We start from the raw sequence: 27,951 nt of genomic DNA on the forward strand, positions 1-27,951 counted from the left end.
TGAAATAAAATTTTGACAAAAGTTTCTATGGAAAAAAATTGTGACAAAATTTTCTATGAAATAAAATTTTGATAGTATTTTCTACAGAAATAAAATTTTGACAATATTTTTAACAGAATTAAATTTTGACAAAATTTTCTATGAAATAAAATTTTTACAATATTTTCTACAGAAATAAAATTTTGACAATATTTTGTACAGAAATAAAATTTTGACAAAATTTTCTATGAAATAAAATTTTGACAAAATTTTCTATAGAAATAAAATTTTGACAAAATTTTCTATAGAAATAAAATTTTGACAAAATTTTCTATAGAAATAAAATGTTGACAATATTTTCTACAGAAATAAAATTTTGGCAAAAGTTTCTATGGAAATAAAAATTTGACAAAATTTTCTATAGAAATAAAATTTTGACAATTTTTTTTCTATATAAATAAAATTTAAACAAAATTTTGCAAAATATTTTTTTTTGATTGGTAGGTTTTTTCGCAAAAAAATTCTCCAAATTTTGGTTGATTATTTTTGGCTCGACTGGCAATCGTGATTGTAGGTCCAAATAATAGGTGTGCGAGATTTTGCGTTTATCGGTCCCTGTTTTGATAAAAGATCCGTTTGAATTCAATTTTTATCTTATTTAAATTAATTTTAGTATTGATTCCGAGCCAAGGTAGTGAACAATTTTACTAAGGATGCGTTTAAGACTCAATTCTCTTTTAAATTTGGGTTTTGCAGTTATCACTAAGTACTGTCCGATTCTATGACTCAATGGCAAGGAACCTTAGTCTTATAGCCGGGTCCAAACTTCGCTTCTCATTACGGTGAAACCACTTAGAGAAGCTTTGAAACTCTCAGAAAGTCGCCTGCGTTACTTGAAGGAGATAATCCACAACTGGAAAACCTTAGGTGTTCGAACGAAATTGGGATTGAACCCAGAACACTTTGCAATCGGTCATATTTAGATATGGACCGAGCCTAAAAAAAATTAATCGGGCTGCCACTTTAACCCAACCTAAACGAGATATACCTACCAGAGTTTTAACCTGATTTGCGTAAAGAGTATAATTAGTAGTATCGTCATGTGTGATAAATTTGATTGAAATCGGTTCAGATTTAGATATAGCTCCCATCTATATATTTTACTTTATATGCACTTATATGGCCCCAGAAATCACAGTTTTACCCTGATTTCCTTCAAAATTTGTACAAGGAGTGCAAATAGTTGTATCGTCAAGTATGCTAAATTGGATTGAAATCGGCTCCGATAGATAGAGTTCTCACACCCAGAAAAAAGTGACCCCTTATTTAAGTTAAAATGAACTCATTGTGAAGAAAGTTGAACTTCGTATAGCGCCAAAGACATTTTTATTTGTTTGAACGATGTGATTTTCGTAGAAATTAGGAATAATGCATTCCATATATTAGTTAACATTTTCCTATATTTATATACCACTATACTACAGAATGAAAAAATTTAACTAATTTGAATTCATATATGGAATGATTTTATTGAATTTTTTTTCATTCATTTCGACAAATCTTACACATTTGTGGTAAAACTTTTACTTCATAATTAGAACTGCTTACCTTCGTTTTTAAATACAATTTTATTTATTTCTATAAGCAATTTTATCTTCAATAAAAGACATGTTTTATTAATATATTGAATATATTTATTAAGAATCAACAGCATCGAATCTCTTTGAAATATTAGTTTATTATTCCACTATTTCCAATTTCCGTGTGATATTATCAACTGTAAAACGCACTTTTTCTTCTTCTTGTACTTTTCACTTTTAATAAGTTGCTGCCTAGCGATTTTGTCCTCCTTTTACAATTTCAATACCTACAAATATAAAAAATCATAAAACATTTTTGTTGCAAAAGGTTAGCGTCACTGAATATTACCTGATAATTGAAGATTCCAAAATGAAGACAAATGAAAGGGTTGTTATTCTGCTGGTGTTTTCTTTCTTTATACACTATCACGAACATTGATAGATTTATTTAAAAAACGAAAAATTTTCTCACTAATTTAAAATAACAAATATTTTATATATTTTATTTGTTATTTATTATATTATTTTACCATATTATTTTTTAACAATCTCTCCGTATACCAAAACAACGCGATTCCAACTAAAAAAACAACCGACGCGCAAATATATCGATTACACCCACGCGCAAACACATCGATTACGATACAGGTATCGATTACAGGTAGACAATAGAAATTTAGGAAAATTTCCTATATTCTAACAAGTGTGTTTCCTTAAGTTTTGAAAGGATTGCATACTTCTTAGTACGAATGAACTAAAATATTTTTCTATGCCAAGTGTTGTTCGTATGTATGAAAAACTTTCTATTATAAAGGAAGTCGCAATTATCATTTTATAAGAAATTTTACTAATTTTGAGGAAACTCGGTTTTAGTTCGGTTTTTGTTTATTTTTACGAATGCTTTGTTATCGGTGAATAAAATTTTCTTTTTCAGTAGTAAATTCTTATACCCAGCGAAGAAAATAGTATGAGTAAAATTCCATGCCTTATTCTAGTTAATGAACTATTCCTAACTGTTTACAGTTTAGGATTTTTTTACTGAAACGAGTAAATTTTATTATTTTTCACAAAAATTTACCTTAATGGAAATAAAATGGATAAACTATATTGATGAAAATTTTTTCCTTTAGTTTCGAAGGCACTTTTTTCTGGGTGCATATATGTTCTTCAGAATTGGGCTAATACAGCCAAAATACCCAAATTTTACTTGTAAAATAGCTACTGCTAAGTGGAAAAATTGTAAAAATGAATCAAATGTTCATATTTATTGACCAATAAATCCTAAATGCACTTTTGCGATTTAGATATAGCTCTCCATGGTTTTTATACCCTCCACCTTAGGATGGGGGTATATTAACTTTGTCATTCCGTTTGTAACACATCGAAACATTGCTCTAAGACCCCATAAAATATATGTATTCTGGGTCGTGGTGAAATTCTGAGTCGATCTGAGCATGTCCGTCCGTCCGTCCGTCCGTCTGTTGAAATCACGCTAACTTCCGAACGAAACAAGCTATCGACTTGAAACTTGGCACAAGTAGTTGTTATTGATGCAGGTCGGATGGTGCCATATCGGTCCACTTTTACGCATAGCCCCCATATAAACGGGCCCCAAATTTGGCTGGTGGGGACTCTAAGAGAAGCAAATTTCTTCCAATCCAGCTGAAATTTGGTACATGGTGTCAGCATATGATCTCTAACAACCATGCAAAATTTGGTCCACATCGGTCCATAATTATATATAGCCCCCCATATAAACCCATCCCCCGATTTGGCTTGCGGAGCCTCTAAGAGAAACACTTTTCATCCGATCCGGCTGAAATTTGGTACATGGTGTTAGTATATGGTATCTAGCAACCATGCAAAAATTGGTCCATATCGGTCTATAATTATATATAGCCCCCATATAAACCGATCACCAGATTTGAACTCCGGAGCCTCTAAGAGAGGAAAATTTCATCCGATCCGGCTGCACTTTGGTACATGGTGTAAGTAAAGGGTGGTTAAATTGTAAGGGCCGATGTTGAATGTGAACCACAACTAAACGTCCGAATTTCCGAATTTTATTTGACATTTCTCTATTTCAGACTTACTCAATTTGAACCATGGAGAGATACACAATCCAACAACGTGTTAAATGGTTCCAAGAAATGGCAACAGTGCATGATCAATTTTCGAAGAAAATCATCTTCAGTGATGAGGCACATTGTCACCTCAGTGGATTCGTAATAAACAGAATTGCCGCATTTGGGCGAATGAGAATCCAAGAGTGATTGTCGAAAAACCAATGCACCCACAAAGAGTGACTGTTTGTTCCGGTTTATGGGCTGGCGGTATCATCGGGTCGTATTTTTTCCAAAATGAGGCCGGTCAGGCAGTTACTGTGAACGGTGTTCGCTATCGTGAGATGATAACGAACTTTTTATGGCCCGAATTGGAAGATGTGGATGTGGACGATATGTGGTTTCAGCAGGACGGTGCCATTTGCCACACAGCTAACGAAACAATGGCTCTTTTGCGCAACAAATTCAATGGCTGTGTTATCCCACGTAATGGCGATGTCAATTGGCCGCCAAGATCATGTGATTTGACACCGTTGGACTTTTTTCCTTGGGTTATTTGAAAGAAAATGTGTACGTCGATAAGCCAGCAACAATTCAAGAGCTAAAGGATGAGATAATTCGGCACATTAACGGAATAGAACCTCCATTATGCCTCGCGTCATCGACAATTTGGACCATCGGATGAAGGTCGAGGTCGCGGCGCCCATTTGGCTGATATTTTGTTCCATACATAATTGAGTAATACCAATATATCATAATGAAACAAGTAAGGAAAGTCTAAAGTCGGGGACGGCCGACTATATTATACCCTGCACCAATTTGTAGATCTAAATTTTCGATACCATATCACATCCGTCAAATGTGTTGGGTGCTGAATATATAGAGGTTTGTCCCAAATACATACATTTAGATATCACTCGATCTGGACAGAATTTGATAGACTTCTACAAATTCTATAGACTCAAAATTTAAGTCGGCTAATGCACTAGGGTGAAACACAATGATAGTAAAAAATATGGGAAAGATTTAAATATTAAGCAATTTTAAGGAAACTTCACAAACTTTTATTTATGGTTTATCGCTCGATATATATGTATTAGAACTAGAGGAAAAATAGAGTAATTTTTACAACTTTTCGACTAAGCAGAGGCGATTTTAAAAGGGAAATGTTCGTATTTTGACCATTTTTGTCGAAATCAGAAAAACATATATATGGGAGCTATATCTAAATCTGAACCGATTTCAGTCAAATTTGGCACACATGACTATATTACTAATTGTACTCCTAGTGCAAAATGTTAACCAAATTGGGCCAAAACTCTGGCTTCTGGGGCCATATAAGTCCATATCGGGCGAAAAATATATATGGAAGCTATATCTAAATCTGAACCGATTTCAATCAAATTTGGCACACATGACTATACTACCAATTGTACTCCTTATGCAAAATTTCAAGCTAATCGGGATAAAACTCTGGCTTCTGGGTCCATATAAGTGCATATCGGGCGAAAGATATATATGGGAGCTATATCTAAATACAAATCGATTTCAACCAAATTTGGCACGCATAGCTACAATGCTAAATTTTCTCCCTGTGCAAAATTTCAATCAAATTGGGCCAAAACTCTGGCTTTTAGGACCATATTAGTCCATATCGGGCGAAAGCTATATATGGGAGCTATATCTAAATCTGAACCGATTTCAATCAAATATTGCACACTTGACTATACGAGTGTCATGTTTGAACAAAATTTCAAACAAATCGGTATAAAACTCTGGCTTATGGGGCCATATAAGTCCATATCGGGCGAAAGATATATATGGGAGCTATATCTAAATCTGAACCGATTTCTTCCAAAATCAATAGGGTTCTATTCTGACTCAAATTAGGAACATGTGCTTAATTTGAAGGCGATTGGACTTAAAATGCGACCTAGACTTTGATCACAAAAATGTGTTCACAGACAGACGATTACCAGATTTGACGTCCGGAGCCTCTTGGAAGAAAATTCATCTGATTCAGTTGAAATTTTGTACGTGATGTTAGTATATGGTATCCCACAACCATGCAGGAATTGGTTCATATCAGTCCATAATTACATATAGCCCTCAGATAAATCTATCCCCAATCACGTTCTTTTTCTAAAAAAAAAGGTCAAAATTCGGTAAATTTTTGAAACTCTAATTTGTGGACTTCACAACATTTAATCTAAAGCACAAAGATACACATTTTTTTCTTCTTAAAATTCGTAGAATTTTGTAGGGAATGCAGGTGTGCCAAAAATGGTGAGAATCGGCCCATATTTTGGTATAGGCCCCATATAGACCGATCTCCCGATTTTACTTCTTGGGCTTATAGAAAACGCAGTTTTTATTCAATTTGTCTGAAATTGGAAATCTAGAGGTATTTTAGGACTATAAAGAGGTGTGCCGAAATGGTGTTTTTGGTATAGCCCCCATATATACTGATTTCCCGATTTTACTTCTTGGGCTTCTAGAATCCGAAGTTTTTATCCTATTTGCCTGAAATTGGAAATCTAGAGGTATTTTCGGGTCATAAAGAGGTGTGCCGAAAACGGTGAGTATCGGTCCATATTTTAGTATAGCCCCCATAAGAACGATCTCCCGATTTAACTTATTGGGTTTCTAGAAAATATAGTTTTTATCTGATTTGCCTGAAATTGCATATATTCTGATATTTTAGGCTCACAAAAACGTGTATCGGATTAAGTTTTTATCGGTCCATTTGATAATGCCTCCATATAGACCGACTTCACTTCTTGAGGGTGTAGAAGGCGCACTGATCATGAAAATTGCTTGAAACTCAATGTAAAATGTCCAGATTTTACTTCTACAGATTTAAGATTTCAAATCAAGACGTTATTTTATAATTTTCTTGCACACTTACAAGAGATGTTAATGATTCCTCTAAAACTCAAACAAAAATGGTTCTTATAAATCCAGAATCTGATATAGTCCTCATAGGTGAAATCTTTAAATTTATCTTCGGGAAGTGTCCTCAAGCCCTTCGAAATTTCAAAGGAAACCCTATTATTTGGTTCATGGTGGTGGGTATGTAAGATTCGGCCCGGCCGAACTTAGTGCTGTATTTACTTGTTTTTAATAATTTTTAGTTTGATTTAAACATTCATAGTTTCAATTTCTTTTTACTAAGATTAAAAAAAAAAATCCAGAATTACTCGTGTGTCACTCTTCCGAGTTTGATTAAAAGGTTAATAGTATCAGTTAATTTTTTAATTGAAAATTGAAAAAATGTCAATCATTGACTTAATTGACTTAATTTTTCTAGTTTTGTTAAAAGGTTAATAGTATCAATTAATTTTTTAATTGAACAAATTTTCAACTTCAATCAACTTGTTGATTGGGAATATTTTGGTGATATTTTTTTCTGTGCAGCAAAGAAAAAATCAATTAAATCGGTTTTAAAATTTCATACTCCCGAGGTGAGCAACTTTCACAAATTTGCAAACTTTGAGGAAAACAACTCAGCTTTCACATAAAAAATTTATTTGATATCTTTGTCCGTTCAAAAGTTGCAGAATTATTTCCAAAACAAATAAGAAACGATTTGGTAGCAATGTGCGGCTGTTGAAATGGTGGACATCTGTCCTATGACAAGCCCATGTTAAATTCGTCGCTTCTGCGTCAATTTCGCACCACTTCCGTATCCAAAAAGAACATTTTCACAACTTTTCGGTAACACTTTTTTTTACTGGGTTCTCCAATTTTTTCCCTTGAAACTACAAAATTTTCTTTTGCAAGTGAAATAAATTAATTATGCTTAATATATGTTTTTTTTTTTTTTGAATTTGTCAAAACAAAAACTTTTTACTTATTTTTGTGATATCGACGTGATGTCAGCGATTGTAATACTGCTTAATTAAAATTTTCCAAAAATAATCAACATTTTCTAATATTAACCATAATGGTGTTTCACTGTTTTTTTTCAGTGTATTTATTATTTTTGTTTCTTTGCAGGGAGCCTCATTCATTCCAACTATCCGAAATGATAAATCTTCACCTGTTGCTTTGAGCAACAAAAAATATACAATGAACGCTAAAATAATTATATCGCATGCTACATAAATATAGACCAACAAAAATACTGGTATGTTTTCTGAACTCTGTTAGGAAATGCTGAGAACTGTTATACAATTAATGAATTGTGGAATATAATGGCAATTCTTAGTATTAAAAAAAAACGGACATGCGCAGTGTAAATTTTCATACAATACTCCACACTTAGTACAGCATCCGTTTTGCAGCAGAATGAATGAATGCCTTAGAACAACAGGACAAGTGCAAGTTAAAATCAGTTGCAATTTGTGGCTGCGCGTGAACGGTTGTAAACGGCGGATAGTTACAAAGAAAAGGATTGGCCCTCCCCATTTTAAACTGTTAAAAAGCTCCCAACATCATCCCAACAAGAGTAAAGTAAACAACATGAATATGGGATTAATGGAAACGTAAAACAAAAACAAATCAAAACAAAGAGAGCAAGAGAGAATCGAACATGGAATAACTCTCATTGCTACTCGTATGAATTGAAGAAAACAACGTGCTTTCAGTGATAACAAAATCTATGCAAAATCTATGGGAAGAGAGAAAGAGAGAGAGAGCGAGTGAGTGTAAATGATAAATACGCATCTCTCAGTGAATGGAATAACAATTAGCGTTGGTGTAAAGTGCACTCATAACAACAACAGCAACAAATAAATCGTAATTAAAATACGAAACAGCAATAACAACAATATAGTAGTGAGTGTATAAAGGTGTGCTAATAGTTGGGAGGCAGTATATAAAATTCGTTCATATCTCCAAACATCTACCTATCTATCGACAAAAATATATACCAAAGATTTTTGTATGTACAATAGTTGAAGTTGTTGTTTGCTTTGTGTGTGTGTGGGCGCATCGCATTGCATCGTTGTCCATCATTTCCAATATAATTTTACTGTTGCAGAGAGCATAACACCAGCCCCCCACCACCCCTCAACCCATCACACCCATTACTACTCATTCGGGTGTTTTGGTGTATTGGTATTTGCATTTTCTGCCATTTATGTTGGTCGTTTGTTGTGCTACCGAGACAAGTGTTATTCGAGATACAAAAAATAACAAAAACAACTGCAGAAGAGCAGCAACAAGGATGCGTTGTGTCACTAGGCATGCAATAGCCTAGACCATATATAACTCTTCTCTTGTTGAGGATTTGTTGTCTGTCTGGCGGTTATCTCTGAAGTGAATGGATCATAAAATAGTAGAGCGGAATATTAAAAAAAAAAGAAATACTATTCTTAAATAATAAAAAAGAAAATATTTTAAATTACAATATAAAAAAAGGAAATACAAATGAGAATTTTACAAAAGTATAACTAAAAAAATAAAAAAAGAATTACTAATTACTGTGAATTGAAAAAAATTCTATAAGTGAAAAATTAAAAACAAAAAAACATTGTGCTACAATTTGTCCCCATTAAGAAATCGTCTGGCGACTTCATCCATTCATAAAAAAGAACTTTCTTCAAAAGAGGTTGGTATTCTTTTGTCATTCCTATATATCGTTGTTTGTAATATCCCTTCATTTTGATGTCTGCGTGCACGTGCAGGTATTGTGTAAATGACATGTGATTATTTTCCACGTTTTTAATAGAAATATGTAATGGGGGAAAATATGCCAAAACCAATCAATGTTTGGATGCTTGTGTATAAAATGGCATGTGTATAGTGTATGCATTTTACCGGCAATTCATCGGCAACAATTTCAACATAAAATCAGTGTTGTCAATACAAGTTTCTTTTTGTATAACATTCGTCTTATAGATTGATGCTAAGTTCAAGTTGACCCGCTAAAATCAAAGGTAAAACTCCAAAGGAAGAAGAAAAAAATTGAAGCTTTCTTCGACTTACAACAACAATAAGTTTATTTCCTTCAAAATTTAATATGAAACCGAAAAGAACTTGAAAAATTAAAGCTTTCTTCTACTTACAACAACAATAAGTTTATGTTTCAAAAAGTTTATTTCCTTCAAAATTAATTATGACAAGTAAGGAAAGTTTAAAGTCGGGCGGGGCCGACTATATTATACCCTGCACCACTTTGTAGATCTAAATTTTCGATACCATATCATATCCGTCAAATGTGTTGGGGGCTATGTATAAAGGTTTGTCCCAAATACATACATTTAAATATCACTCGATCTGGACTGAATTTGATAGACTACTACAAAATCTATAGATTTATGCCCATATTCATAATAATTTACTGACAGTTTATGGAAGGAATTCGTATGGTAATAGTAGGATTAAAGTTTACTTTAACTTTTATGAATATGGATGTTAAAATTTAAGTCGGCTAATGTACTAGGGTGGAACACAATGTTAGTAAACAAATATGGAAACATTTAAATCTGAAGCAATTTTAAGGAAACTTCGCAAAAGTATATTTATGACTTATCGCTCGATATATATGTATTAGAAGTTTAGGAAAATTAGAGTCATTTTTACAACTTTTCGAGTAAGCAGTGGCGATTTAACAAGAAAAATGTTGGTATTTTGACCATTTTTGTCGAAATCAGAAAAACATATATATGGGAGGTATATCTAAATCTGAACCGATTTCAATCAAATTTGGCACACATGACTATACTACTAATTGTACTCCTAGTGCAAAATTTCAACCAAATTGGGACAAAACTCTGGCTTCTGGGGCCATATAAGTCCATATCTGGCGAAAAATATATATGGAAGCTATATCTAAATCTGAACCAATTTCAATCAAATTTGGCACACATGACTATACTACTAATTGTACTCCTAGTGCAAAATTTCTACCAAATTCGGCCAAAACTCTGGCTTCTGGGGCCATATAAGTCCATATCGGGCGACAAATATATATGGAAGCTATATCTAAATCTGAACCGATTTCAATCAAATTTGGCACACATGACTATAATACTAATTGTACTCCTTGTGCAAAATTTCAAGCTATTCGGGATAAAACTCTGGCTTCTGGGTCCATATAAGTGCATATCGGGTGAAAGATATATATGGGAGCTATATCTAAATCTGAATCGATTGCAACCAAATTTAGCACGCAAAGCTACAATGCTAAATCTACTCCCTGTGCAAAATTTCAACCAAATTGGGCCAAAACTCTGGCTTTTAGGACCATATTAGTCCATATCGGGCGAAAGATATATATGGGAACTATATCTACATCTCAACCGATTTCAATCAAATTTTTCACACTTGACTATACTACTAATTGTACTCCTAGTGCAAAATTTCTACCAAATTCGGCCAAAAATCTGGCTTCTGGGGCCATATAAGTCCATATCGGGCGAAAGATATATATGGGAACTATATCTAAATCTGAACCGATTTCAATCAAATTTCGCACACTTGACTATACGACTAAGTGTTATGTTTGTACAAAATTTCAAGCAAATCGGTATAAAACTCTGGCTGCTGGGTCCATATTAGTGAATATCGGGCGAAAGATATATATGGGAGCTATATTTAAATCTGAACCGATTTCTTCCAAAATCAATAGGGTTCTATTCCGACCTAAATTAGGAACATGTGCCAAATTTGAAGGCGATTGGACTTAAATTGCGACCTAGACTTTGATCACAAAAATGTGTTCACAGACAGACGGACGGAGGGACGGACGGACGGACAGACGGACATGGTTATATCGACTCAGAGACCCACCCTGAGTGTTACAAACATATGTACTAACTTATAATACCCTGTTCCACAGTGTGGCGCAGGGTATAAAAAAGGATAAGAACTTAAAAAATTACTGTTTTAGCGCAATAATGCGAATTTACAAAGTTGACCATTCCGATTGAAACCAGTGAATGAAGCCGCCAAATCGGGACGCTCATTTTATGGTGTTTTTTTTTGTAAAAAATACTCACTTTTTTGCATGTTGCCTCGAAAAGGAACTTTCTAGGTTCTTTTCTAAAACAAGTGGGCAAAAGTGGGAAGAGGCTTCGAATTCTCTTGTAAAAACAGTGCCATGCATAGAGGCAAATTGCGGGCATTTTCAGCACTGCCAACAAATGAGAGTGCTGCGATTGCCCTGTTGCTCCATTGAATTCTTTTTAGCCCGCATAAATGATAGCATGTTTTTAGGTTGCTGACAACAATTTAAAAATGCCCATTCTTTACAGACAAAATGAAGGCAAAGCACTTTTTTCAGAAAAGAAAACACCATTAGTCTTCGTCTACTAATTTTTGCCTAGTGCAAGACTTCACCGATTAAGTCGGCTGAAATATGTCAGCCAAAATTAGGTTTATTTATACTTGAAAAATTATTTAAAATTCTGCTCATTTCGGCAAAGTTGTATGTTCCAAATTTAATCTTCCACCTAAAATAATTCTAAAGTACGTTTCTATAATTATTCAACAAAACTCATATCCAAACTGAAAAAAAATCTTGCACAGAAAAAAAGTCTGTTGTAAAACTGATGGTTAAATGAACTAATATTTATTGCAAAAAATTTATTTTGTTTTAGTTTATTTTTAAAATTTTGTAAGAAATTTTCACCCAGCCCAACGATTTTTTCTTTATTCCAAGTATGTCTCAAAAATTTTATTAACTAAATGGTAGTACAATTTCAATTGCAATTAAATTAGTTCAATTCTAACTAAAACAGAAGAAGTTTTTCGTACAAATTTTCGTCAATTTAAAGAATCTCAAGATTTGGAATACAATTTAGTTCAATTTTCGCACGAGATAGTTCATTTTTCCCATAATGTAGTTTACTTTTTTCTGTGTGTCTTGAAGTCAAAGATTAGCATAGAAGACACATTTCTCTGACATAAAGTTTTTTCCTTGTCCAAAAGACAATAAACTTTTGTATCAAGTCGTTTTGGTCTTATAATTAGGCGATTCGACATGAAAATGGGTATCTTTAGATGAAAGAAAATTTTATTAGACTAAGGACAACTTGTCTTTAATAATTGTGAAAAAATTCTTGAAAATTAATGAAATTGTCTTTAAATTTGTTAACTTTTTGGCATCTTGACAATGAACCAAAAAAGCTTTTAAAAATAGGAGATGTTTTTTTCAACACTTTATTTTAAATATGATTTTCTAATATAATTTCTACTCAAAGTCGAGCCTGAATTTGAAAATTTCAATTGCCGTTTACACGTTTTTAAACACTCAAAGAAAAAGTGAATCCTATATTTCACTAAAGCCAACTTAACTTTATTTTGAGTTCATGGAATTATTATGTTTGGAGAAAGTTTCCTCTTCTCTAATAATTGTTTGCGTACGTTAGTTAAATAACCCAAAAAAAAACGGGAAAAATTATACACAAATGGAACATATAAATTTACTAACTTCGTACTCCTCACAATATAGTTAGTTCATTATTTCTATAAATTTGTAAATTTTACTACAACCATGCGACCATCGTAAACTTCGTATGGCACTAAAGACATTTTTGGATTTTTTAACTCCAATTTTTTTCCTTTAAACTACAAAACTTTCTATAACAGGAGAAAAAAAATAATTATGTCTTTTCTTGTCGGAAAATATGTACTTTTTTGTGATATTGCCGTGATCTAATCTAAATTTTCTATGATTAACCAAAATTTTTCTTCCTGTTGGGTTCCGGAGCCCCTTGGAAGAGCAAAATTCACCCGATTCGGTTGAAATTTGGTACGTGCTGTTAGTATTTGGTCTCTAACAACCACGCAGGAATTGGTCCATATCGGTCCATAATTATATGTAACCCCCTATATAAATCGATCCCCAAATTTGACCTCCGGAGCCCCTTGGAAGAGCAAAATTCACCCGATCCGATTGAAATTTGGTACGTGGTGAAATTTGGTACATTGCGCTAGTATATGGCCAACCATGCTAAATTTGGTCCATATCGGTCTACCAACATTTTATTTCTATAGAAAATTTTGTCAAAATTTTATTACTATAGAAAATTTTGTCAAGATTTTATTTCTATAGAAAATTTTGTCAAAATTGAGTGCTATAGAAAGTTTTGTCAAAATTTTATTTCAATAGAAAATTTTGTCAAAATTTTATTTCTATAGAAAATTTTGTCAAAATTGAGTGCTATAGAAAGTTTTGTCAAAATTTTATTTCAATAGAAAATGTTTCCAAATTTTAGTTCTATAGTAAATTTTGTCAAAATTTTATTACTATACAAAATTTTGTCAAGATTTTATTTCTATAGAAAATTTTGTCAAAATTGAGTGCTATAGAAAGTTTTGTCAAAATTTTATTTCAATAGAAAATTTTGTCAAAATTTTATTTCTATAGAAAATTTTGTCAAACTGAATTAAATACGTATTTAATCGGCTTTTTTTATACCCACCACCATAGAATGGTGATGGGGGTATAGTAAGTTTGTCATTCCGTGTGTAACACATCGAAATATCGATTTCCGACTATATAAAGTATATATATATATTCTTGATCAGGGAGAAATTCTAAGACGATATAAGCATGTCCGTCTGTCTGCCTGTTGTAATCACGCTACAGCCTTCAATAATGGCGCTATCGTCCTGAAATTTGGCACAAATTCGTGTTTTGTTTGCAAGCAGGTCAAGTTCGAAGATAGGCTATATCGGTCCAAGTTTTGATATAGTCCACATATGAACCGATTTTCCGATGTGGGATCTTGGGCTTATAAAACCCGTAGTTTTTATTCAATTTGCCTGAATTGCAATTGAAAATCTAGAGGTACTTTAGGACCATAAAAAAGTGTGCCGAAAATGGTACCCATCGGTCCATGTTTTGGTATAGCCCCCACATAGACCGATCTCCCGATTTTTATTCTTGGGCTTCTATAAACTGTATTTATTACCGGATTTGCCTGAAATTGAAAATCTAGAGGTATTTTGGGACCCCAAATATGTGTGCCGAAATTGAGGTGTATCGGACCATGTTTTGGTATAGCCCCCATATAGACCGATCTCCCGATTTTGCTCCTTGGGCGTCTAGAAACGATTTGCCTGAAATTGAAAATCTAGAGGTATTTTAGGACCATAAAGAGGTGGGTCGAAAATGGTCCGTATCGGTCCATGTTTTGGTATAGTCGCCATATAGACCGATCTCTCGATTTTTATTCTTGGGCTTCTATAAACTGTATTTATTACCCGATTTGCCTGAAATTGGATATCCATTTTTTGGTATAACCCCCATATAGACCGATCTCTCGATTTTACTTCTTGGTCGTCTAGAGACCATATTTTCTAGCCGATTTGCTTGAAATTGAAAATCTAGAGGTATTTTAAGATAACAAATAGGTGTGTCGCAAATTGTGCCTATTGGTCCATATTTTGGTATAGCCCCCATATAGAACGATTTCCCGACTTTATTTCTTGGGCTTCTAGAATCCGTAGTTTTTTTTGCCGGAAATTAGAAATCTGGACGTATCTTAGGACCATAAAGAGGTGTATTGAAAATGATCCGTATCGCTCCATGTTTTGGTATAGTCCCTATATAGACTGATCTCCCGATTTTACTTCTTGGGCTTCCCAATTCGTCTGAAAGTGGAATTTGAGGAACATTAAGAGGTGGTGAGTATTGATCCATGTTTTGGTATAGCCCCCATATAGACCTAACTTCCGAATTTATTTCTACACCCTCACAAAAAATCGCTTCTGTAACATATACTCCCAAACATATTTTGCTTCAAGCATATACATTTTTGGGTATTGCCCACACATTTATATGTTTGATCTCTACCAATATATAATATGTTTGAAAGCATATTGGTCTAAACAATATATGTTTGGGTAGTCTAAGTTCCAAACATTTTGTATTTTTGCATCCAAATTCAATAATGTTATCTTCCAAAAAACAATATGTTATTATGTGACCATATAATATGTTTGGAAGCATTTTGCACCCAAAAATATTATATGCTTAAAAAAAATTCTCCCAAACAATATTGTGCTTAAAATTTTATTTATTTATTTATATATTTACAATTATAATGAATTATGAAAATAAACAGGTAATATAGGTGCTAACAACATAGGTTTTCGACCTGAATGCTCAAAATTTTGTTTCTGCCCAATTGTATATTCCCTCACATCTTTCTCACTTCCACGAGATTTTTTAGATCTTAGCACCTTTTTCTGTAATACAAACATTGTAGAAGAAATTATTCAATTTTATGATTTTTTTATTTTAATTTTACCTTTTGCCGGACGGGGATTCGAACAGCGGACCACACAGTTTGTAAGGATCAAAGAAGTAGCTGATCAATTGCCCAAGGAAAAATAAAATGTTAATTTTGTAATAACAAGCAACAACCACCAACTTAATTCAATATCGCTCCCTGTTAAATAGCGCTCCAAGCTACTAAACACATATATGTTTATAGGCTATTTCTAAATTTATATGTGTTTGCATCCAAGCATATTATATTTACAAACATTTTATGTCCCAAACATAATATGTTCTAACATATTAACATATATGTCCCAAACATGTTATGCTAATTTATGAACATTATATGCTTGCACTCAAAAATATTGTGTTTAAAAAATTGTGTTCCAAACATATAATGTTTATAGCCAAACATATGAAAAACAGTCTTTTTTATCCGTGTATATAGACTGATCTCCCGATTTTACTTCTTGGGCTTCCCAATTCGTCTGAAAGTGGAATTTGAGGAACATTAAGAGGTGGTGAGTATTGATCCATGTTTTGGTATAGCCCCCATATAGACCTAACTTCCGAATTTATTTCTAGGGCTTCTGGAATCTGGAATGTGTGTAGACCCATGTTTTAGTATAGCACCACATAGACCGATCTCCAGATTTAACTCCTTGCACAAAAATGTAAATATACTGGAATTTTAGACCCTCAAAAATCTGTGTCGCATTTATTTTTACCGGTCCATTTGGCAAGGCATCGATACAGACCGATTTCACTTCATGAGGGTACACCCGAAGAAAAAATAATTTTCTCTGGAATGAAATTTTAGACAAACGAAATTCCCCTTTCGTATAAAGTATTTTCGTTTAGAGCAACCCAGCAAAAAACTTTGGACGTTCTTCCAAAGGCACAACTTTAAAAGCACTTCCAGAAGATGCGCTCCCAATGATGTTCTTTATTTTAACTACCCAGGAAGTTCTTTTAATTCAATTTTTTATAACTTGGTTTTTTCATAATTTTGATGATTAATTTTTTACTTTTTTTATTTCAAATAGGTTAAAAACAGAGTAAGAATTCATAAGATGGTACAAATCATTTCACGGTATAGCAGGCGCACTGATCATGAAAATTGCTTGAAACTTAAAGGAAAATTTACAGATTTTACTCATCGTATTCATTTAAATAATGACTGAAAAAAATCTAGAGATTTAAGATTTAAGATCAAGGCGTCATTTCATCATGTACACGATATGTTTATGATTTCTCTAAAACTCAAACAAAATTGGTTCTCATAAATCCAGAATCTGATCTGGTCTTCATAGGTAGAATTTTTACATTTTTTCTTCGGGAAGCGTACTGGTTGAACTGATTTGCTTGGTAGAAGATTTGTCATCAAACCCCCTTATCAAGTAACCCGCTACGACGAAGAGTTTTCAAAGTAAACTATTATATTTGATTCATGGTGGTGGGTATTTAAGATTCGGCCCGGCCGAACTTACTGCTTTATATACTTGTTATTAATATTTTGATGGGTTTAAATACTTGCAGTCCTTTGTGATGCCATTCCATCATTTGTCGTCTAAATTGGCTAGACTTTTGTAAAAAGCCATGTTGACACCACTCGCCACCATATGCATACGAATGGGCCTTTTGTTATGCTACTTCTACTTTGCTTTTCACATCCGTCCTCAATGCATTCGAAAGTTAGTTGAAGTGCATTTTCATGTGCATTTTTGCCGGTTTATGGAATGCCTGCTCCTCCTCGGGGTGAGGTAAGGTTTCATTTTGTTGTTATTGAGAGGAAAAACTGAACTGATTTGTAGGGCAAAGAACTTTCCATATGAATAAAACTTGAATACTTATCCGAATCAAATGGAATTGCTGCAAAATACAACAAAAACCGAAAAACATTGAAGTACGATTGTAGGCAGTAGCAGCAGCTTAATGGCTGTAAATACACTACCAATTTTTTTGTGTAAAGATTTTCGATTTGAATGGCCCATCGATTTATTGAGGACGAATGCCACCACCTCTACCACTTCCATTCCACACTTTTGTAACCATTCAATTGGAAGTAAATATTTGCAAAAATGATTTGGCAAAACAAATGCTTTGTCGAAGTGGCTAAGTGAAGTGTACACACCTAAATGAAAAACGCAATTTAAGTACATGCTATGCTATTTTCTATTACGTTATCTGGATTTTTAAATCAAAGTCTTTTATAATGGTTACTAAGGGTGTGAGAATAAATTGGAGGTAAAATCCTTTTTAATTTAAACTACTCAAAACCATTGCTAACAAGAGATATGACCTCAATTTCATATTGAACGATGTTTAAGTGAAAAATTATTCATTAATTTGCCAATTAACTCAAGATCATATTGAACGATGTTTAAGTGAAAAATTATTCATTAATTTGCCAATTAACTCAAGATCAATAAAATTAACTTTCCCACACACAAAAAATTTTTTTTCTGATTCAATCACGAAATTAATTGATGCAATTAATTTTTTAATTGAAATATCTTCAATCACAGAAATGATAGTATCAATTAAAAAATTAATTGACAGTCAATTAAAAAATTAATTGATCCAATTAAATATTTAATTGATACTATTAATTTGTGTGATTGATTTTTATTTCAATTAAAAAATTTGTTGAATCAATTAAGTTTTTAATTGAATATTTTTTAAAACTCAATTAAGATTTTAATTGGAAAAATTTTCGTGAGATTTTTTTCTGTGCATGATTTGTTTTAGTAAAATTCCCTTACAAGTCCCAAAATCAGGCCATACAGTACATCCTCAAAAAAGCCTCTGTAACATATACTCCCAAACATATTCTGCTTCTAACATTTGGCACAGAATCGACTTTTGTCTGTACGCAGGCCAAGTTCGAATATGGGCTATATCGGTCCAGGTTTTGATATAGCTCCCATATACTGACAAAAATATTTACGTGATATCAAAGATTACACAACCTAAATTGTAGGATGTGAAATTTACAAAATATTAAAGACAAGTTTTCATTAAATAATGAAATTTTAATTATAAGTTTTGCTTCAAAAAATTTGTTTTATTAAATTTAGAACACAAATTTAGTATATATGCGCCCCTCCGTCAAAGTCCCATGTCTTTGAACTAAGGCTAATTTTCCTTAAAGTAAAGAAACACATTATCGTTTTAAAGAAATTGTCCTTAAATTAACTGAAATATTGAATCTTTAGATTTAAGACAAAAACGCTTATGGGCTAAGACTTATTTTAAGGATTTAGCGTCTTTGGTTTAAAGTTTTTTTTTGGAATTAAGTAAACATTTTTTACTTTGAAGTATCCGTTATAAATTGGATTTTTAAACTGGCACTCATTTGTACATGAGTACCTTTATTAATAAACCGCGAAAAGAGAATAGAAATTTGAATAAAAAATTTTTATACCTCCACCATAGGATGGGGGTATATTAACTTTGTCATTCCGTTTGTAACACATCGAAATATTGCTCTAAGACCCAATAAAGTATATATATTCTGGGTCGTGGTGAAATTCTGAGTCGATCTGAGCATGTCCGTCCGTCCGTCCGTCCGTCCGTCTGTTGAAATCACGCTAACTTCCGAACGAAACAAGCTATCGACTTGAAACTTGGCACAAGTAGTTGTTATTGATGTAGGTCGGATGGTATTGCAAATGGACCATATCGGTCCACTTTTACGTATAGCCCCCATATAAACGGACCCCCAAATTTGGCTTGCGATTGCTCTAAGAGAAGCAAAATTCATCCGATCCGGTTGAAATTTGGTACGTGGTGTTAGTATATGGTCTCTAACAACCATGCAAAAATTGGTCCATATCGGTTCATAATTATATATAGCGCCCATATAAACCGATTCCCAGGTTTGGTTTGCGGATCCTCTAAGAGAAGCAAATTTCATCCGATCAGGCTGAAATTTGGTACATGGTATTAGTATATAGTCTCTAAGAACCATTCACAAATTGGTCCATATCAGTCCATAATTATATATAGCCCCTATATAAACCGATCCCCAGATTTGAACTCCGGAGCCACTTGGACGAGCAAAATTCATCCGATTCGGTTAAAAGTTGCAACGTGATGTTAATATATGGCCGCTAATAACCATGCCAAAATTGGACCATATCGGTCTATAGTTATATATAGTCGATCCCCAATCACACAAAAATTGGTCCATATCGGTTCATTATCATGCTTGCCACTCGAGCAAAAATAATCTAGCAAAATTTTATTTCTATAGAAAATTTTGTTTCTATAGAAAATTTTGTCGAAATTTTATTCCTATAGAAAATTTTGTCAAATTTTATTTCTATAGCAAATTTTGGCAAAATTTTATTTCTGTAGAAAATGTCAAAATTTTAATTCTATAGAGAATGTTGTCAAAATTTTAAATCTATTGAAAATTTTGTAAAAATTTTATTTCTATAGAAAATTTTGTCAAAATGTTATTTCTATAGAAAATTTTGTTAAAATCGTATTTCTATAGAAAATTGTGTCAAACTTAATTATATACGTATTTAATCGGCCATTTTAAGTTTAATATATACCACGTATGGACTACGTGGTATATATTACGGTATTAGGAAGTTTTAAGATACCTTGTCATCGGCAAAAGTTACCGCAACCCAAGTAATTCGATTGTGGATGACAGGCTTCAGTATAAGTTTCTACGCAATCCATGGTGGAGGGTACATAAGATTCGGCCTGACCGAACTTACGGCCGTATATACTTGTTAATATTTTAATATATTTTTTTTATGATTCTTAATGGATTCTAATGCTTGTCTGAAACGTTTGACTTCAAATATTTTCCAAAATTCGCAATTTTTCTAGATTGTATTTAACATTTTTTCGACAAGATTTTAATAATTTATACCTTTTTATTAATTCTTCCCCTATTTCTAACCCATTTGAAATAAAACAACTTCTTAACATCGTTTTCTAAATTGTGAGTTAGTCCATACGTGGTATATATTAGACAAAAATGTTATGTATAGTTAAGTCTACAAATAATTACGAATCGATATGGACTTTTTACACGGTACGTAGAAAGTCAGAATTGAAATATGAGGGTCGCTTATATGGGGGCTATATAGAATTATGAACTTGATATGGACCAATTTTTGTGTGATTGCACGGATGAAAAAGACTGTTTTTCATGTGTTTGGCTATAAACATTATATGTTTGGAACACAAATTTTTAAACACAATATTTTTGAGTGCAACCATATAATGTTCATAAACTAGCATAACATGTTTGGGACATATATGTTAATATGTTAGAACATATTATGTTTGGGACATAAAATGTTTGTAAATATAATATGCTTGGATGCAAACATATATTAATTTAGAAATAGCCTATAAACATATATGTGTTTAGTAGCTTGGAGCGCTATTTAACAGGGAGCGATATTGAATTAAGTTGGTGGTTGTTGCTTGTTATTACAAAATTAACATTTTATTTTCCCTTGGGCAATTGATCAGCTACTTCTTTGATCCTTACAAACTGTGTGGTCCGCTGTTCGAATCCCCGTCCGGCAAAAGGTAAAATTAAAATAAAAAAATCATACAATTGAATAATTTCTTCTACAATGTTTGTATTACAGAAAAAGGTGCTAAGAACTAAAAAATCTCGTGGAAGTGAGAAAGATGTGGGGGAATATACAATTAGGCAGAAACAAAATTTTGAGCATTCAGGTCGAAAACCTATGTTGTTAGCACCTATATTACCTGTTTATCTTCATAATTTATTATGATTGTAAATATATAAATAAATAAATAAAATTTTGAGCACAATATTGTTTGGGAGAATTTTTTTAAGCATATAATATTTTTGGGTGCAAAATGCTTCCAAACATATTATATGTTCACATAATAACATATTGTTTTTTGGAAGACAACATTATTGAATTTGGATGCAAAAATACAAAATGTTTGGAACTTAGACTACCCAAACATATATTGTTTAGACCAATATGCTTTCAAACATATTATATATTGGAAGAGATCAAACATATAAATGTTTGGGCAATACCCAAAAATATATATGCTTGAAGCAAAATATGTTTGGGAGTATATGTTACAGAAGCGATTTTTTGTGAGCGTGTGGGGATCGATTTATCTTAGGGATATATATAACTATTGACCGATATGGACCTAGTTAGGAATGGTTGTTAACGACCATATACTAGCACAATGTACCAAATTTCAACTCACTCGGATGAAATTTGCTCCTCCAAGAGGCTCCAAAACCAAATCTCGGGATCGGTTTATATGGGGGCTATATATGATTATGGACTGATATGGACCACTTTTGGCATGGTTGTTAAATATCATATAAGATCACCACGTACCAAATTTCAAGCAGATCGGATGAATTTTGCTTCTCCAAAAGGCACCGGAGGTCAAATCTGGGGATCGGTTTATATGGGAGCTACACGCAAAGAAAAAAAAAAACGTTTGGAAAATGTGTACCGAAAACGTTTTTCTTTTGTTAGTGTTTTTTGAATTGTTTCGAAAAGTATACACTTTTATCACCAAAAAAATTCGTTTGTTACAAAATGTTTATTTTTTTAATAAAAAATGTTATTTTTGAACCAACGTTTATATCAAACACTGTTCTTTTCTGACTGTAGGTTTTTAATAAGAAACATTTTACAATTCATAGTAAAAATTTAATATAGTAGAATGTAATGTTGAAATTTTTTTGGAATCTTCCGACCATATCTGGAATATATGTAAAAAAAAACAAAAAAGCTTTGGTCGAAGCAGGGATAGAACCCACGACCCTTGGCATGCAAGTCGGACGTAGCAACCACTGATCCACGGTGCCCAACTAAATGTATTTTTCTGTTAAATAAACTTTGTTTAATCGGCTTGTGGGCGCCGCAAGCTATGCTATATAAATATAACTTATATGGGTAATTGTCTATTGATGACAATAACGGCTACATAGCTCAGTGGATAGTGTGTTGGCTTACAAATTGCATGATCCGTGGTTCGATTCTTCGTCCAGGCGAAAAGTAAAAACAAAATTTTCAAAATTTGTAAAATATTATAATTTCTTCTACATTGTTTGTATTACAGAAAAAGGTGCTAATGCTAATAACTAAACAAGTATATACGGCCGTAAGTTCGGCCAGGCCGAATCTTATGTACCCTCCACCATGGATTGCGTAGAAACTTCTACGAAAGACTGTCATCCACAAATTTCAACCCACATGGTTGTTAAATATCATATGCTACTACCACGTACCAAATTTCGGCCAGATCGGATGAATTTTGCTTCTCCAAAAGGCACCGGAGGTCAAATCTGGGGATCGGTTTATATGGGAGCTATATATTATTATGGACTGATAGGAACCAATTCCTGTATGGTTGTTGGATACCCTATACTAACATCACGTACCAAATTTCAACCGAATGGGAAGAATTTTGCTCTTCCAAGGTGCTCTGGAGGTCGAAACTGGGGATCGGTTTATATGGGGCCTATATATAATTATGGACCCATATCGACCAATTTTGCATGGGAGTTTGAGTCCATATATTAACATCACGTACCAAATTTCAACTGAATAAGATGAAATTTGGTCTTCTAAGAGGCTCCGGAGGCCAAATCTGGTGCTCGGTTTATATGCGGGCTTTATATAATTATGGACGGATATGGACCAATTTTTGCATGGCTGTTAGAGACCATATACTAACACCATGTACCAAATGTCAGCCGGATCGGATGAAATTTGCTTCTCTTAGAGGCTCCGCAAGCCAAATCGGGGGATCGGTTTATATGGGGGCTATATATAATTATGGACCGATGTGAACCAATTTTTGCATGGTTGTTAGAGACCATATACTAACTCCATGTACCAAATTTCAGCCGGATCGGATGAAATTTGCTTCTCTTAGAGGCCTCACAAGCCAAATTTGGGGGTCCGTTTATATGGGGGCTATACGTCAAAGTGGACCGATATAGCCCATTTGCAATACCATCCGACCTACATCAATAACAACTACTTGTGCCAAATTTCAAGTCGATACCTTGTTGCGTTCGGAAGTTAGCGTGATTTCAACAGACGGACGGACGGACGGACATGCTCAGATAGACTCAGAACTTCACCACGACCCAGAATATATATACTTTATGGGGTCTTAGAGCAATATTTCGATGTGTTACAAACGGAATGACAAAGTTAATGGTGGAGGGTATAAAAATTTAAATTACCCATTAAAAATATGAAAAAAGAGCTTTATAAAAAATTTAAATAAACAACTTCCTTCATAGTAAATATAAAGAAAGGGAGGAAATTTTTGTGGTTTTGCTTTTAAAGTTGAAACAACTTCCAAATTTTTTGCTGGGAAGTTGATATATTTATTAAGGCCGATTAAGACATACCCATAGCATTACCGTATGCTTGGAAGTAATGACTTGCCGTCACTGGATGGTTTCGGTTACTCTTCCAATGAATTTGCTGTTTTTTTCTCGCTACTACTACAACTATGTTTGCTTATGTCTCATTCATGCTTACAATTTAGCACTATGTAATGCTTTCGAGAAGTAGTTTCTTTCTAGGATGTGACATTGTTAAAGTAAACAAGACTTCCTTTTTAATATTAATTGCTCATGACCAAGATTTTTTGGTCATGAGAGTTTTTACTGAGTTTGTTCGTTTTCTCGGTCTGGTATACAATTTCGCCCCAGGTAATGCTGCAGAGAAGTAAATTTATATATGAGGACTTAACTAGGACATGTCCGCTTAATAATAAGTTACCACCGATATTACTTGGTAATGAGAGTTTGTGCTGGGTTTATGGTTTCTTCAACTTGATTTCTTGATGGCCATCAACGGCAACTTGTTTGTGGGGACAAATTGAAAGGAATCTTGTGGAAGCCGCCTTCACAGAAAGGGGAGAATCAAATGTATAGCAAAACTACAAAGGAAGAACAAAAAAAAACGAGAAAATGTTAAACCAAATTCCTCAAAGAATGTTATGCACAAAGTGAAATTGAGAACAATTAAAATGGAATGAATTTTATTTGCAAACCAAAGGCAAGGGTGGCAACATGGTTTGGAACGTTGATGTATTAAAGACACGAGACTACATACATAATAAATTTGAAGCCTATCCATAGATTCATATATGGTTCATGTTTTTCAAGTTGTTTTGAGCCCATTTCAATTGTCATTTTGGATGTTGTAGGGGACGGCTGAAGCACAGCAAGTAACCTATATTTTTTGGGCTAAATTATGCCACATAACTTTAATACAACTTTGAAAATATTGTGGATTATTAAAAAAAAACATAAGTAGAAGAAACTTTTATCATTTGAAATATGCACTGGTCCAAAGTTATAAAAAATGTTGAATATTTGCTTATAAGATAATCTAAATTATTTTGGTATAACATTCACTCTTGGACATTCCATTTTTTTTCCTTTAGGCTTACTATGTATATAGCATTTTCACGGAGCTAAAAAAAGAAAAAAATGTATGCAGGCATATACGCTGGTTGAATTGTATACGTGCTACGGTTTCCGATCTTAAATTTAAAGTTTCTACGTGTAGTGACTACATCGAATTCTGTATTTATAAGAAGCGTTTTTGTTGGAGTTTTGAAGAAATCTTAAATTTCTCGCATAGGAGTGCAAGTAAATCCCATGAAATAACACTTTCCAGATTATTTGAAATCCAAATTCTTACTACCAATACTAGAACGAGCACAAGAAATAAAATTGGGAAAATTTAGTTTAAGAAAATGGTTTTATTTTTGCCGTAAATAAAAACATTTTAATTTTAAGACCACAGTAGATTTTGTTTATATTAAGCGCTGTTCTCTTCTCAAAAACGAATAGTTTTACGCCCAAAAATATGACACATCTAACATTAGATGTTTGCAACTGAAGTTCTTTGTTTAAACGAAGTTTCTTTAAATGCGCGTTGTGTATGCATTATACACTGATCTCGAAATAGATCTTCTTTCTCTAGAATAAAATTTTGACAAAATTTTCTATAGAAATAAAATCTTGATAAAATGTTGTACAGAAATAAAATTTTAACAAAATTTTCTATCGAAATAAAATTTTGAAAAAATTTTCTATCGAAATAAAATTTTGACAAAATTTTCTATAAAAATAAAATTTTGACAAAATTTTGTATCAAAATAACATTTTGACAAAATTTTCTATAGAAATAAAATTTTAACAAAATTTTCTATATAAATAAAATTTTGTCAAAATTTTCTATAGATATAAAACTTAGACACAATTATCTATAGAAATAAAATTTTGCCAACATTTTCTATAACAATAAAATTTTGACTAACTTTTCTATAGAAATAAAATTTTCAATGAAAATAAAGTTCAGACACAATTTTTATTTATAGAATTTCTATAGAAATAAAATTTTAACAAAATTTTCTATCGAAATAAAATTTTCTATTGTAATAAAATGTTGACAAAATTTTCTATTATAATAAAATGTTGACAAAATTTTCTATAGGAATACAAATTTTTGATAAAAATTTCTATAGCAATAAATTTTTGATACAATTTTCTATGGAAATAAAAATTTGACAAAATTTTCTATAGAAATGAAATTTTGACAAAATTTTCTATAGAAATAAAATTTTTATAAAATTTTCAATGAAAATAAAGTTCTGACACAATCATCTATGGAAATAAAATTTTCTATAGAAATAAAATTTTCTATTGAAATAAAATGTTGACAAAATTTTTGATAGGAATACAATTTTTTTTTTTTTAATTTCTTTAGCAATACATTTTTAACTCAATTTTCTATAGAAATAAAATTTTGACAAAACTTTCTATAGAACTATAATTTTGACAAAAATTTCCATAGAAATATAATGTTGACAAAATTTTCTATAGATATAAAATTTTAACAAAATTTCGTAACAAAGTCAAATTTTGACAAAAATTTCTATAGAAATACAATTTTTAAACATTTTCTATAAAAATAAAATTTTGAGAAATTTTTTTATAGAAATAAAATTTTGACAAAATTTCTTATAGAAATACAATTTTGACAAAATTTTCTATAGAACTAAAATTTTGACAAAAATTTCCATAGAAATATAATGTTGACAAAATCTTCTAATGAAAGAAATTTTGAGAAAATTTTCTATAGAAATAATATTTTGACAAAATTTTCTATAGAAATAAAATTTTTGACAAAATTTTCTATAGAAATTAAATTTTGACAAAATTTTCTATAGAAATAAAATTTTGACAAATTTTTCCATAGAAATATTATTTTGACAAAATTTTCTATAGAAATAAAATTTTAACAAAATTTTCTATATAAATAAAATTTTGTCAAAATTCTCTATAGATATAAAACTTAGACACAATTATCTATAGAAATAAAATTTTGCCAACATTTTCTATAACAATAAAATTTTGACTAACTTTTCTATAGAAATAAAATTTTGATAAAATTTTCAATGAAAATAAAGTTCTGACACAATTTTTGTTTATAGAATTTCTATAGAAATAAAATTTTAACAAAATTTTCTATCGAAATAAAATTTTCTATTGTAATAAAATGTTGGCAAAATTTTCTATTATAATAAAATATTGACAACATTTTCTATAGGAATACAAATTTTTGATAAAAATTTCTATAGAAATAAATTTTTGATACAATTTTCTATGGAAATAAAAATTTGACAAAATTTTCTATAGAAATAAAATTTTGACAAAATTTTCTATAGAAATAAAATTTTGATACAATTTTCAATGAAAATAAAGTTCTGACACAATTATCTGTGGAAATAAAATTTGCTATAGAAATAAAATTTTCTATTGAAATAAAATGTTGACAAAATTTTCGATAGGAATACAATTTTTTTAATTTCTTTAGCAATACATTTTTAACTCGATTTTCTATAGAAATAAAATTTTGACAAAACTTTCTATAGAACTATAATTTTGACAAAAATTTCCATAGAAATATAATGTTGACAAAATTTTCTATAGAAATAAAAATTTGATAAAATTTTCTATAGATATAAAATTTTAACAAAATTTCGTAAAAAAATAAAATTTTGACAAAATTTTCTATAGAAATAAAATTTTTAAACATTTTCTATAAAAATAAAATTTTGAGAAAAT

At 31.8% G+C, this 27,951-nt stretch overlaps 1 protein-coding gene across 1 annotated transcript in view; it reads left to right on the forward strand.

The window, feature by feature from the left end:
- Positions 1–7,993: 7,993 nt before the first annotated feature.
- Positions 7,994–27,951, forward strand: part of Dscam4 (Down syndrome cell adhesion molecule 4) — a 552,772-nt gene continuing 532,814 nt past the window's right edge. The window contains exon 1 of the mRNA XM_075303780.1: positions 7,994–9,176. The gene's annotated coding sequence lies outside the window, so the exon portion shown is untranslated. The remainder of the gene's footprint in view (positions 9,177–27,951) is intronic.

This window comes from Haematobia irritans, chromosome 4 (assembly GCF_050003625.1).
Source record: "Haematobia irritans isolate KBUSLIRL chromosome 4, ASM5000362v1, whole genome shotgun sequence".
Taxonomy (NCBI): Eukaryota; Metazoa; Arthropoda; class Insecta; order Diptera; family Muscidae; genus Haematobia; species Haematobia irritans.